The sequence below is a fragment of the Sarcophilus harrisii genome, chromosome 3, assembly GCF_902635505.1.
Source record: "Sarcophilus harrisii chromosome 3, mSarHar1.11, whole genome shotgun sequence".
NCBI classification, from domain to species: Eukaryota; Metazoa; Chordata; class Mammalia; order Dasyuromorphia; family Dasyuridae; genus Sarcophilus; species Sarcophilus harrisii.
The window spans coordinates 11,533,644-11,547,327 of record NC_045428.1 but is presented as its reverse complement, the minus strand read 5'-3'; positions in this window follow the sequence as shown (position 1 = coordinate 11,547,327).

Sequence of the window (13,684 nt, the reverse complement as noted above, 5' to 3'; positions counted from 1 at the left end):
CTTCCCATTTTCCCCCTGCAAGACCATTGAGCTTTCTCATATAATAAAGAGAAAAAATTAGGCAAACCCAATAAACACAATTGGCTCATCTTGCGACAGTATTGTAAGTCATTAAAACTGAGTGGAAACTGGTTTGAAGAAAGAACAATTGATAGTTAACTAGAAGTGAACCTTCATGGGCTTGTCAGTCATAGTTATTATGGAATAGAGTAGAACAAGATAATTGGATCAAAACGCCGGGGCAGGGTGAAGGAAGGAATGAAGCACTATGGGAAGAAGGGAGAGGAAGGATTCTTTCAAAGTCATTCCTTAGCTTTGCCTCAAAGCTTAATGATTTGATTTTTTTAAATCTGAATTGTATTGTCATTAAAGTATGCAGAAGTAAGATCACAGGGTCCCCCAGTCCCTCATGGTTTATATTTTCTTCTGCACTTCTTTCATTACAGAAAATCATTCTGACCAAATAAGGAATGCCATTTAAAAAAGGTTGATTTTTCACTAAGGGTTATAAAATGGGATGGCCATAACATCTACTCTTTCTCAGTAGGATCCCTGGATTTTTGATTTCTCCCTGTCCTCCCAGGGTTCTTCCTTCATGAAAGTTTCCTTTTCCTCCAGAAACTTCAAGATATCTTCCCTTTGCCTCAGCTTTGTCCAGAGAAGCTTAGCAGAGTGTCTGGCATACAGAAGGTGCTTAATAAATGCTTGTTGACTGACCATGCAGGATACATTTGAGGAGACCTGTCTCCAGTCACATATCCATAATTAAGAATTCAATTGTGTGATAAGATCTAAAGAATTTGAAAGGCATGAAGGAAAATGTACTAAGGTTTGGACTCAGAATTTCATGAAATGGACTTAGAAGATAGAATGCTTATAAAGGAAATTGAAAATTAATTGCAGTAGATGGTGGAGAAGACACATGTGACTTTCTAAGCTCCTCTCATCCCCTCACAACCAACTATTAAATTCAGCCTCAAAAATAGCCCTTGACTGGTAAAACCCATGAAGATTAGAAGCACAATAACTCACCAGCCGAAGATAATCTGGAAGATTGCCTGGAAAGGTTTGTCCTGAGGGGCCAGGAACTGACAGCGCAGGCAGCGAGAGACTAGCATCCTAAGCAGACCAGGGGCAGGCGTGATCTCTGTGGCTAGAGATGACTCTCCCATAGGCTAACTGCTCTGCCTTGATTACAAAGCAGTAAACTGGAAGAGATAATTACAGGGTTTATTTTCTTTTTAAGATATAATGCAGCTGGGGCAGCTAGGTGGCATAGTGGATAGAGCACTACCCCAGAAGTTAGGAAGACCTGAGTTCAAATGTGGCCTCAGACACTTAACACTTGCCCTGGGCAAGTCACTTAACCCCAATTACCTCAGGGAAAAAAAAATTATATATATATATACAATGCAGCTATATTTTCTCCTAAATTTTCTTTCTTATTTGACCACCATTATATTCAAAATAGAAAAAAAAAGATGTTTTTTCATTAACTGAGAATGATTATGTAGGCTAGGTATCCTTAGCTAGATGCATTTAGGTCAGGTGATTTCAGGCAGACCAGAAAAATCTTGACATTCAGTTAGTCTTATTCATAATGTACAAAGCAGTTCAGCAGGCACAGATAACTATATGCAAAACTGTACATGATATATGGACTTTTCATTTTCCTGACATTCTGAAGTCATCACTTTGGCTTGGGGGTAAAATCCCTGATCATTTATTTATGCAGTTCCAGGTCTCCTCTTTTCTTGTGGAAAATTAAGTCTGAGCAAATTAAGTCAGCTTCTTTCAGACTCTTCATTTGGGCTGTGCTGAGACCCACCTGGTTTGACCTTCATGATTGACTTAATCAAGTTGTGGAGGCCTCTGAATCTCCAAGGGACAATGATTCCAGAGTCCTGGGAGATAGACTCCAGTTGCTGCCATTGACATCCAAAGTGGTCCTTCTCTTATTTTGGAAAATGTGAGAAAGAAATGGCAAGTAGAACAAAATTATTGTTAATGTGAAGAGCAAGTGAGAGGTCAACAACGGTAAGCATTCAATGCCAGGTGATGTAAGGTAAGCATGCACAACCCATTTGTAGGACAGAACGTTCAGAGCTGTTCAGGCTGGAGACAAAAGAAGGTAACTTTGGAGTCTTATCCCCTTTTTGCAGTCTTTCTGAAGAAGTCTGGTATGTTTCCTTGGTATGTTCATTCTGGGCTTGGGACATATCCACCTGTGATTATGAAAGGTTATCTTATTTCTTAAACTGGCAAATATGATAAAACTGATTGAAAGAAAAAAAAACAATTGTTAAAATTGCTCTGGGATGGGAAGTCCTAATAATATTATCCAGCAAGACCACTCTCAAACTGGACGAGTTATCTAGGATCAGAGCCTCACAATGACTCTTCTTGGGCCCCCTTAAAACAAAGCTGTTCCCCAAACCCCTTCTGAGAGCACCTATTCATCATCTCTAGCCACAAGCCAATCAGGCAGGACCAAAAGCTTATCAAGGATAAAAGGGTTAGATGACTGTATTCCTTAAGACCCGGTAGAAAGTTGACAATGTAAGCACTGGCGAACTGTGTGAAAGTTAAAACTAAGTCAGCCAACCCATTAACTGCTCCATCTTCTTTCCTCCTATTTTCAAACTGACATTTGATTGATATATGGATAGTCTATGCTGCTGCAAAGATAAGAAGGAAATAGAACTGATCCCATTCCCAGACTTTTCTGTGAGAGTCAAGAAAGAAGCTGGGCTATATAAAGCTACAAAAGAAAATTAGGTCCAAAGAAAAGGGGAGACACGTGACATGAGACCAGAAAGCCTGGCTCTGGGAGGCGTGTTTTGCTTATTGTTTTAGGAGGTAAAAGAGGCCATTTTTTGCCTCATTTCTTACCTAGTTCAATTAATGAAGATAAGATGTAGTCAGATAAACTGAGACCTGGGAAAGATCTAAGCTTAAAAAGACCAAGATCTCCTACTGCATCTAGGGCCATGTACAGTTATCTTGTTATGTATCTTGCCACTGAACCTAGATGACTGGAGGAGAGAGTGAGGCTGCCGACTTTTCACAACCCTGCCTTACTTAAATGGAATTCGCTTGCAAGTCAAATCATCACCCTCCAAATGTCATTGGTCATCTTACAGAACAAAGAATAGAAACAATCCTATTCTCTCATTTCAAGATGGATCTGGAGAGACCAATACTTCCTCCCATGGTGGATTATCAGGGATTACGTCTTTGGTTTGAAATTGATCTCCAAATCTCATCCACCTTACATCGATATCAGAACAGCAGAAGTTGGCTGGTGCTTGTTGCATGAGCATTGGCTGTTTTCTATTCAAGTTCAGTATTAAAGAATGTTCCCTTCTTTTGTGCATCCTTCTATGTTAGGTATCAATGTAAACAATGAAGTAATTTGAATAACCCAGCTAGCTAGCTTCAAAAACTTATTAAGACAATAGAAGAAGATGGATGTATTGGGTCAAGCTTCTAAACCATGGGAAGTGCCAAGTTGGAAAGCTGAGAGTGGGGGAAAAATCTACAATTTATGAGTTTACACTGACCCTATCTGGCATCAATGACAAAGACTGTTGGGAAATGGGAGGAGTAGCTTCCCAACAGAAGACAGACATTTTTAGACACTGCTGATTGTATACATGCATTTGTTTTTTGTAACTCTCTGTTGTTTACAAGGATTTTTTTTAATAGAGGGAAGATGAGGAGGTCATGTATCACGAAGAGGGAAAAAAAAGGAGAAAGGGTAAGAGAACAGAAGGGAGTTCAGAAGAATAAAAGATCAAGATACTGCTTTGACAAGCAATTGCTTGACAATGTCTTGAATGTGTTAAATGCATTTTTAAAAGCCAGCTATTCATAATAGATGTAATGATCTCACATATAATCCTCTTTACCTGTTCTGGTTTATATAAATAAATGTTCATTGTTTATTGGGTAGATTCAAAAAAGAATTATTTAAGAAATAAGAAAAAAATGTAAAATGTTTTCAAAATATCAGGAAAAGAATAGAAGGAAATTTAGCAGATAAACTTATAAACAAGGTAACGTTGATACTATAGAACGAAGGAGCAAATGAAATATTTGTAAAGAATTTACTACAGTATCTGGTATATAGTAAGCTTGGTCCCTTCTTCCTATTCTCGTTATCATTTTAAATGTAAAATGAAATTTAGCAGAAAAACAAGTTGTTTTATAAAGATTTACAGTTTCTCATGAAAGCCTCTTTTTCTGTCCTCTTTGTTTATGTTCATGTTTGTTGATGTTTGACAAGTTCCCAACGAAAAAGAAAATTTACCAAACCAAACAAAACAATATGAGAAGGGTAAGTTTCCATTCTTGGCTACTTTGGGCCAATCTTTGGAAGGGGCAAAAGACAAGGGGAACCTTAGTGTCACAATGGAGAGACCTTGATCCAGGGCTCCTTCATGTGAGTCCTAACAGAGAGCTACCCCCATTGCCACTTGGGGAAGACAGAAGAAAGATTTGTTTTTACTTTCAAAATATACTGACCCCCATCTGCTGGAATTACAGAGGAGCAAGTCAAGTCCCTCAGAAGATTTTCGTGGCCACAAAAGGGAGGGGATGGAGAAGGACACCCTGCAATTCTTCTGGATGGAAGTTGGGAGCTTCTAGAGGAGTGGCAGGTGACATCTGCTGAGAACCACAGTAAAAAACAGGCACTAAGGAGGTAGGAGAGAGGGGTAGCACCTTTTGGGAGACTTATTCAATGTTTGATTGTTGGTGACTGAGGTAGTGCAATTGTTTGGAAAAGGACTATCCATTAGGGGTATTGATAGTTCTCATGAAGAGTTCTCGTTGTTTCCAACCTGCAAACAGACTGTTGTTGTTGTTGTTGTTTTCTTGACTTTATAAACTATAAACTTACAAGGGGATATAGTGAAATTTGGGAAGTGGGGAGACTCAAGAGAGTCCACATTTATCACTCTGGGTGCTTGAAGTTGGAGTGTGATAATAGCTGTAAGGAGTCAATTAAAAGTGAAGCAAATAGCCATTTATTCTACATCATAACCCAATACCAGGGAGTTTGATAAGGAACATTAAGAAAAGGGAGGTGCATTGGAAGATACCAATCTCAGGAAACCTGTTGAAGTTAATCTGCAGTTCATGTTCATTTTGGTTGGGCGAAAAGGGGATAATTTTGTCACTTTTCCTACAGAGAACTGATGACAATATCCTCAGTTGTGTTTTATATTTAAAAAAAATAGGGGTAGGTGAATAATAAACCACCAGTGTGAGAAAACACCCCAAAGCAGACCCAGACACATTGTTATGGGAGAGCCTTGGACACAAGTTTCCAGATTTCAGTTTATATGTCTTTGAAAACCCAACTAGAGATAAAAATATAAAATTTTCTGATCTAAAGATCATTTCCTAGGTTTTTCTTTCCCAAAACTATGAAGAAAGAATTAATTGTTTTCTTTCTTCAAGGATACAATAAAGACAGGATGGAAAATTGGTCATGAGGTTCAAAACCAGTGTCATAGAGGCCATCCAATCTAATCCCCTGGTTTTATGGGTGAAGAGACTGAACTTCAGAGAGATTATATCATTTGTCTAAAATCCCACAGGTAATGAGTAAGGCAGAATTTGAACTCAAATTCAGGCCTTTTTATTCTGCCTTCTCTAACAGGACAGATCGGATTAAAGTCAACAGCCAGCAGACTGAATGAGGTACAGGCTAAATGAATAAAGGTCCTTTTGAAAAGTAACCCATTTAATTATGATCAGAGAGAATTGGTGATGAATTTCTTGAGGGAAAAATATTTTTAATTATCTTCATAGATTCTACAAACTTTATTCATATAACTATGAGGACAAGCCCCAAAATATGAATACCAACTCCAAATCTGGAAACATTTAAAGTTTTTTTTTCTCTATTCCATCCCACTTTTTAAAGTTGTTTGTGGCAGAAGCAGTCAAGTAAACAGCCCAAGTACTTCAGAAGATCATTTATTAGCATTTCATAGGGGAGAAGTCATATGAAAAACACTAGGGGGGAGGGGAGCCTTCAATGAAGGGATGATCTTAATCCAGTTGAGAAATGTCAGCTTTTTTGACTTGATGAAAAATAACATGTTCTGAATGAGAACACTTGATTGATGACTTTGAAAAGACATAAAAGCTCTGCTGAGTTTTGTTCTTCTGTCTTTTGTGATGTTAGTGAATCATATAAAATAATGAATGTGCCAAGGTTGTTGGATGGTATTTGAGCAGGCAGAGCAACAGTGAGATTCAAAATTCTCGTCGTCGTTTTTGTTCACATTTGTGAGATGTCCTGGAAGTTTGATGTGCAGTCAGATCACTCACAAAATTCCAAGGAGAGGAAGACAAGCAGGATTTGAAGCAAGAGACAAAGAAAAGACTTATTAAATGCAAGGCTCAGAACCCACTTCCACAAACCGAAGATGCTTTTTTTTTTAATTGCTCGATTTTGTTCATTTTAATATAATGTCTTTATATTTATATCTACACTAAGACAGTCTAGAAGGGTTCTTTTGTTTTACATAGCTACAAAAAAACAAACCATAAGAAAGACAACACACATTTGAGGTCAATTCTCTATGCATTACCATATGATTTATAATTATAGGAGTAGGGATAGGATTGTGGAGAAGGGCGGTAATGGGACCTGAAAGAATTGTGATAACAAGAACAATAGGCAGTAAGAAAGAATGAAAACAGAACTGGGCTCCAAACCAGACAAATATGAATATGAGTCTTGCTTCTGGTACATATTGGCTATAAGGCATGGAATTGCCAGAAGGAGTTCCCCCCACACCTCCCACCAAGTTCCTTATATCACTGAAATCACAGGACTAGATCCAATCCTTATTTATTTAGTCAGTCAGCTAATATTTATTAAGTACCTTCTATGTGCCAAGAGTTCTGGAGATACAAAGAAAAACAAACAATAAAATGAAAGAAAAACCAGTCAACTCTCAAAGAGCTCACAGTCCAATGAATATAGCTTGATCTGTTTGATTAAGCTATAGACAGGATAAATCACTGTATAAAATCCATCTACTTTGAATGCATGATCTACATTATTATTTTTCACATATATTATTAGATCAATCTATGTCCTGTAGTGTCAAAAATTTATTTCCTGGCACATAATAGCTGCTTAAGAAATGTTTAATGATCGTTTTGCTTATTTGTTTTGATTGTTTTGTGGCTATTTTCTCCAGACGTACAGTCTTCCTTTCATGTTTTTAGTCTGTAATTTTAGCCCTTGCCACATTCTAGATAGGCCAGCAGAAACCTAAATAATAATTTTAAAGACCTTTAATGGTCTTGCTTTTACATTTATATCCTAAGGACTTATAAATATAATGAAATATCACTGTGTTGTAGGAAATTATGAATATGAACAATACAGGGAAGGATGAGAAGGTATATAGGAAGTGATCCAAAGTGAAACAAGCAGTAACAGTGAAACAATACATATAACTGCAATGCAAAGGGAGGAAAACACCCAAATGTCAAGTCTGTTTAATTCTAATGACCTAGCTGAGTTGTGCAAAAGGGATGAAAAAATTCACCAATGTTTCTTCTTTGAAAAGTTGGAGGAATAAGGTTATGAAACATTTTGTATACAGTAGCCAGCTAGTGATACTGGCTCCCTCCCTTTCTTTGTGTGTATCTCTCTCTCTCTCTCTCTCTCTCTCTCTCTCTCTCTCTCTTTCTTTTTTTCTCTCTTCCACCTCCCCTCTCTCCTCCCTCCTTCTCCGTCTGTCCCTTTCTTCCTCTCTAAAGTATCACCTCTCTTCTAGTCACTCAGTTTTACAACTCAGCAATCATGTTTCCCTCTTCTCATTCTCGTACCTGTGAAAATGTAAGCAGCTATCAAGTCTGATTTTATCTCTTGAATCTCTCTCATATCTGCCTCCATCTTTCTAATCACATGGTCATCATCCTAGTTCAGACCCTCAATACCTTTCACCTGTTCTATTGTAAGACCCTCCTAATTGATCTTCCTAGTTCTAGATCCTCTCCTTTCTAACCCTAATGGGGTCATGAAAAGTTGGACATGATTGAAACAACTGAACAACAAAAATGAATTTGCTTGCTGACCAGATTGTGATATGCAATCAGATGGACAGCTCATAAAACCATTATACTGGTACACAAATTTTGGACTAATCCTTTTTCAGTCATTTTGGGATCTTCTTAGCAAAGATCTCAGGGTGGTTTCCCATTTCCTTCTTGACCTCATTTTACATATGAAGAAACTGAGGCAGACAGGGTTAAATGACTTGATAGTAAGTGCCTGAGGCTGGACTTGAACTTGTGCCTTCCTGATTCCAAGCCCATCACTCTATCCACTGTCCTAGCTTCTGTGGACTAATCATGAAAAAAAAGGAAATAAATCAGAATCAAAATTGAAACAGAAGAAATTGGAAATGATCTTAAGAAACTTTCTGATTCTTACTTTTATAGTTGCCTGCTCTTCAACTCCAGTGTGTCACGACCTACCAAAAATTATCCATGTATAAGTTTTGAAAATAGTTTTAATAAAAAAGCTAAAAAAATTGATGCCTAATTTTTTATACTAAAACTATTTTCAAAACCTATACATAGATAATTTTCAACATTCACCTTTGCAAAGGAGGAAGAAAAATTTGGAAAAGAAGGTTTTGCAAAAGTCAATGTTGAAAATTATCTTTACATGTATTTGGAAAAATAAAATATTGAAAATTTAAAAATGCAATTGCTTAGAAACATAAATAAATCCTTGAAAACATAAGATAAAATTATTGCCTTTTGCTGATCAATAGTGATTTACACCATTTTTATATGATTACAGATAGCTTTGATTTCTTTGTTTGAAAACTATCTATTCATATCTTTTGATCACTAGGAAGTAACCAGTATTTTCTATAAATTTGACTCAGTTGTTTATATATTTGAGAAATGAGACCTTGTATCAAGATACATGATATAAAAATTTCCCCTAGTTGCTTGCATTGGTTTTGTTTGTGCAAAAATGTTTAAATTTCATATAATAAAAATTATCTATTTTGTAATGCTCTCTACATTTTCTTTGGTCCTAAATTCTTTCCTTTCCCATAAATCTGACAGATAAACTATTCCATGCTCTCCTTATTTGTTTATATCACCCTTTATGTGTAAATCATGCACCCCTTTTTACATTTATATCCTAAGGACTTAGAAATATAATGCCTTTTGACTTTATGGTAGTATACATTGTGAAATGTTAATCTATACCTAATTTCTGCCATACTGCTTTCCTGTTTTCCCAGAAGTTTTTGTCAGATAATGAGTTTTTGCTCCAGAAGCTTGGATCTTTTTTCTTTATCATGTACTAGATTGCTTAGGTAATTTACTATGATGTAATTTGTAATTAATATATTTTACTGATTCACCACTCTATTCTTAAGTGAGTATCACATTGTTTTGATAATTACAGATTTTATAATATAGTTTGAAATCTGTTATGACTAAGCCATTTTCCTTCGTACATTTTTCCTTGATTTCCTTGATATCCTTCAATTTTTGTCTTCTAGATCTTTTTTTTAGCTATATAGAACAATCTTTGATAATTTAATTGGTATGGCAATGAATAAATAGATTAATTTAGGTAGAAATGTATTTTTTTACTTATTTGTCTTGGTCTCCCCATGAACAATTAATATTTTCCCAATTGTTTAGATTTGACTTTATGTGAAAAAATGTTTTATCATTGTGTTCCTATAGTTCCTGGGTTTGTCCTGGTATCCCAAGTACTTTGTACTGTGTACACTTATTTTAAATGGAATTTCTTTATCGCTTGCTGCTGGATTTTGCTGGTAACATATAGAAATACTGATGATTTGTGCGAGTTTATTTTGTATTCTGCAACTTTGCTTTGTTAAAAATTTCAAGCACGTTTTTTTAATTTCTTTTTCTTTCTGTTGATATAGCAAACATTTCTAATACACTATAAAATAATAGAGGTATAACGGGCATCTTTGCTTTATCCAGATTATATTGGGAAGTCTTATAGCTTATCCCCCTTACAGAGGATACTTGCTAATGGTTTTAGATAGATGCTATTTATCATTTTAAGGGATGGAGTCCTCCTACTAGGATGCTAGGGGGCTGGCAGGCCCCAATGGCAAGAAGCAGGGACTCACTATTTCTCAGCAAAGGGGCCAATGCCTTGCTAGAGGTTTGTGCTGAGGATGGGGCCCAACGATTGGGCCTTGCTCTGCTATACCTTTCCCTAGGGGTTTGCTAGTTTGCAGAAGAGGTAGAGTACCCCAGACTTGAAGCCTTGCTGCAGATCCCCCTGCTGTGAATCTGGCTGAGACTCCCAATGTTTCTGTTGCTGCTGCTACTCTCCTCCCACCTCAGAGACACTAACCTTTCCAGATGCTTCCCTGCTCATAGACCAGTTCTAGAGTAGTTTTCTCAGAGAATTCCTTCCTCACTCATCATCTTGGTGACAGAAGTGACACGGACACTTTTTGAAGCACTCATGCCCACAAATAGTTGATTAGAAACGTGACAAGGGGAGATAAATAATCTCTTGCCAATTCACAATTGAAATATGCTATCATGTTCCAAATGGAGAGAGTTTTGAATTTCAGACTGACTCATTAATCATTAGAAGACAACTCCAATCAGTTGGATGTGCATCTAAGTTTCCTTTAGTTCAATTGAACTTGATTGAAAATGCAGCCAATTAAGAAAGACAACCATAAATGATTGGTAAGGGAGGAGATAATAAATACCTTGATCCTACTCATGATTTCATTGATTATTAAAAAATGAGTTCTTTGAAACTCCTAAAATGTTATGACTACTCTGAATTAATGCTGTACGTATTTCTCTCCCACCATTAAACAGTGAACTCCTAAAAGTTGGGTGGTTTGGGGAGGATGTTTTGGGGATTGCTGTTCTTTGAAGGCACCCTTCTTATTTTTGCATTCACATTTCTAAGGATGTATAGATTACTGTAAACCTGCAAATTATTTAACTTACTACATCACCCAAGATGATGATCCAGTTGGGTTTGGTGCTCAATCAATCGGTCAATCATTTATCATCTCTATGATGTGCCAGGCATTGTGCTAAGTGCTGGGGATACAAAAAGGCAAAGTCAGACCCTGCCTGTATAAATGGGAACTAATTAAGAGAGCAAAGGAACTAGAATGAAGAGAAGTCGGGAAAGAGTTCCTGTAGAAGATGGGGTTTGGATTGGGACTGAGAGTAAAATGGGGAAAGAAATAGGAGAAAATGGGGAGGGGCAGTATTCTTGGCATGGGGGTGGGGGATAGGCAGAGGAAATATCCGGAGCCTGATCTGGGACTTTATCCCTGGCTCACTCCCCTTCAAGGCCATCTTCATGGGATGCCTTTGCCCCCTCTCCTTTTTGCTCTCTTTTTGACTCCACAATCTAGCTTCCAACATCACCATCCAATGAAAATGACCAAGGATCCCTTAATTGCTCAATCAAATGACCTTTTCTCAATCCTCACTCTTCTGGTCTTCACTAAAGTCTTTGATATTACTGAAAATATCTGCCCATCCCGCTCTTACCTCTCTCCTAACTTTCAGACTCATACCCCACATTATGTATTTGGACATCTCCAACTGGAGATGTCAATGTCTTAAATTCCATATGTCCAAAACTGAATTCATTATCTTTTGTCAGAAATCCTCCACTTGTCCTTACTTCCCCCTTTACTGTCAAGGAGATAATTATCCTGCCATTCATGCAGAAAGGATTATTTTCTCCTCCTCCAACTCTTGCTGTCTGTCCTCCCCACATCTAAGTTAACAAATCTTGTTGATTCCACCTTCATAATATCTCTCCTATATACCCCCTTCTGTCCTCTGACACATCTACCAAGCTGGTGCCCTCCTTACCTCCTACCTGGACCGTTGCAGTATCTGCCAGAGGGTCTCCCTGTCACAATTGTCTCCCCACTGCAGCCCATTCTCTGCTCAGCTGTCCAAGTGATTTTCCTTAAATTCAGGTCTGTCCATAACAACCTTCCCCCATTCTGTAAAACTTTTTAATATTTAATTTTTTTTATTTTAATAAATAAATTTTTAAATAAAATTTTATTTTATTAATTTTAATAAAATTTTTAATAAACATTGTTTTAATAAAAAATCCTCTGCTTGGCTTTCAAAGTATTTCACACTCTGGCCCCTAGTATTTTCCATCTAATCTATTTTCCAAATCTACTTTTTCAGTTTTTTAATACTTTACTCCTCTTTACCAACTCTGTGATTCAGTGACACATATGTCCCTGATAATCCTTACCCAAGATGCTCCAGCTCCCAACACCAGGCATTTACTCCTCTCCATATGGCTCTCCCCCAAAATGGTCTCTCTCCTGGCTTCCCTGACTTCATTTAAATCCCAGATAAAATCTTATAAGCTTTTCCTGATCTCTTTTAAAGTTTCCGGCTGTGGATTAGCTCCTACTTAACCTATGAATTTTCTATTTGTTTATATTTCCCTCCCATCATTAAACTGTGAACTCCCCAAACGTGGGAGGTTTGGAGGGGGTTGTTTTGTGGATTGCCTTTTTTGTTTCCCTTAAGGCACATGGTGATCAGTATATTGGCCAAATGACTAACCATTACTACTCTTACTCCAGAAGCTGAAGATGATGAAACAGAATGCAAAGCCATGGGTATTTGTGGGTTGATAAGAGACTAGATAATAAACATGTCCCCTAGAGCAATGTGGAGCTATGTTCAAAAAGTTATCAAACTGTGCATCCCCTTTGACCCAGCACTGTTTCTATTGGGCCTCTATCCCAAAGAGATCTTGAAGGAGGGAAAGAGACCCATGTGTGCAAAAATGTTTGTGCCTCCCTTTTTGTAGTGGCAAGAAACTGGAAACTGAGTGGATGCCTATCAGCTGGGAAATGACTGAATAAATTATGTTATGGAATATTGTTATTCTGTAAGAAATGATTAAGAGGATGATTTCAGAGAAGCCTGGAGAGTCTGACAGGAATTGATACTGAGTGAAGTGAATGGAACCAAGAGATCAGTGTACATGGCACCAAGAAAATTATAAGAAAATCAATTCTGATGGATGTGGCTCTTTCCAACAATGAGATGATCGGTGCCAGTTCCAATGTTCTTGTGATGAAGAGAGCCATCTGCATCCAGAGAGAGGACTCTGGGAACTGAGTGTGGTTCACAACATAATATTTTCACTCTTTTTGTTATTGTTCGCTTGCACTTTGTTTTCTTACTCATTTACTTTCTTTTGTTGATCTGATTTTTCTTGTGCAACAAGAGAATTGTATAAATATGTTTACATATATTGGATTTAACATATATTTCAACATATTTAACATATCCTGGATTGTCTGCCATCTAAGGGAGGAAGTGGGGGGAAAGAGAAAATCTGAAACACAAAAGTCTATGCAAGGGTCAATGTTGTCAAATTATCCTGCATGTGTTTTGAAAATAAAAAGCTTTATAAAAAAATAAATGTGTCCCCTAGCCAACAGCCTGTTGTAGACAAACCTCTCTTTATCCAGATTTTCACAGAATCGCACATAGAACTGTGTGAGAACACAAAGGTTTTAACCCAATCCTTGGGTTAAAGGGGATGGGGAAACTGAGGCTCTGAGAAATTGAAGGATGGCACTAAGATTTAAAACTGCAT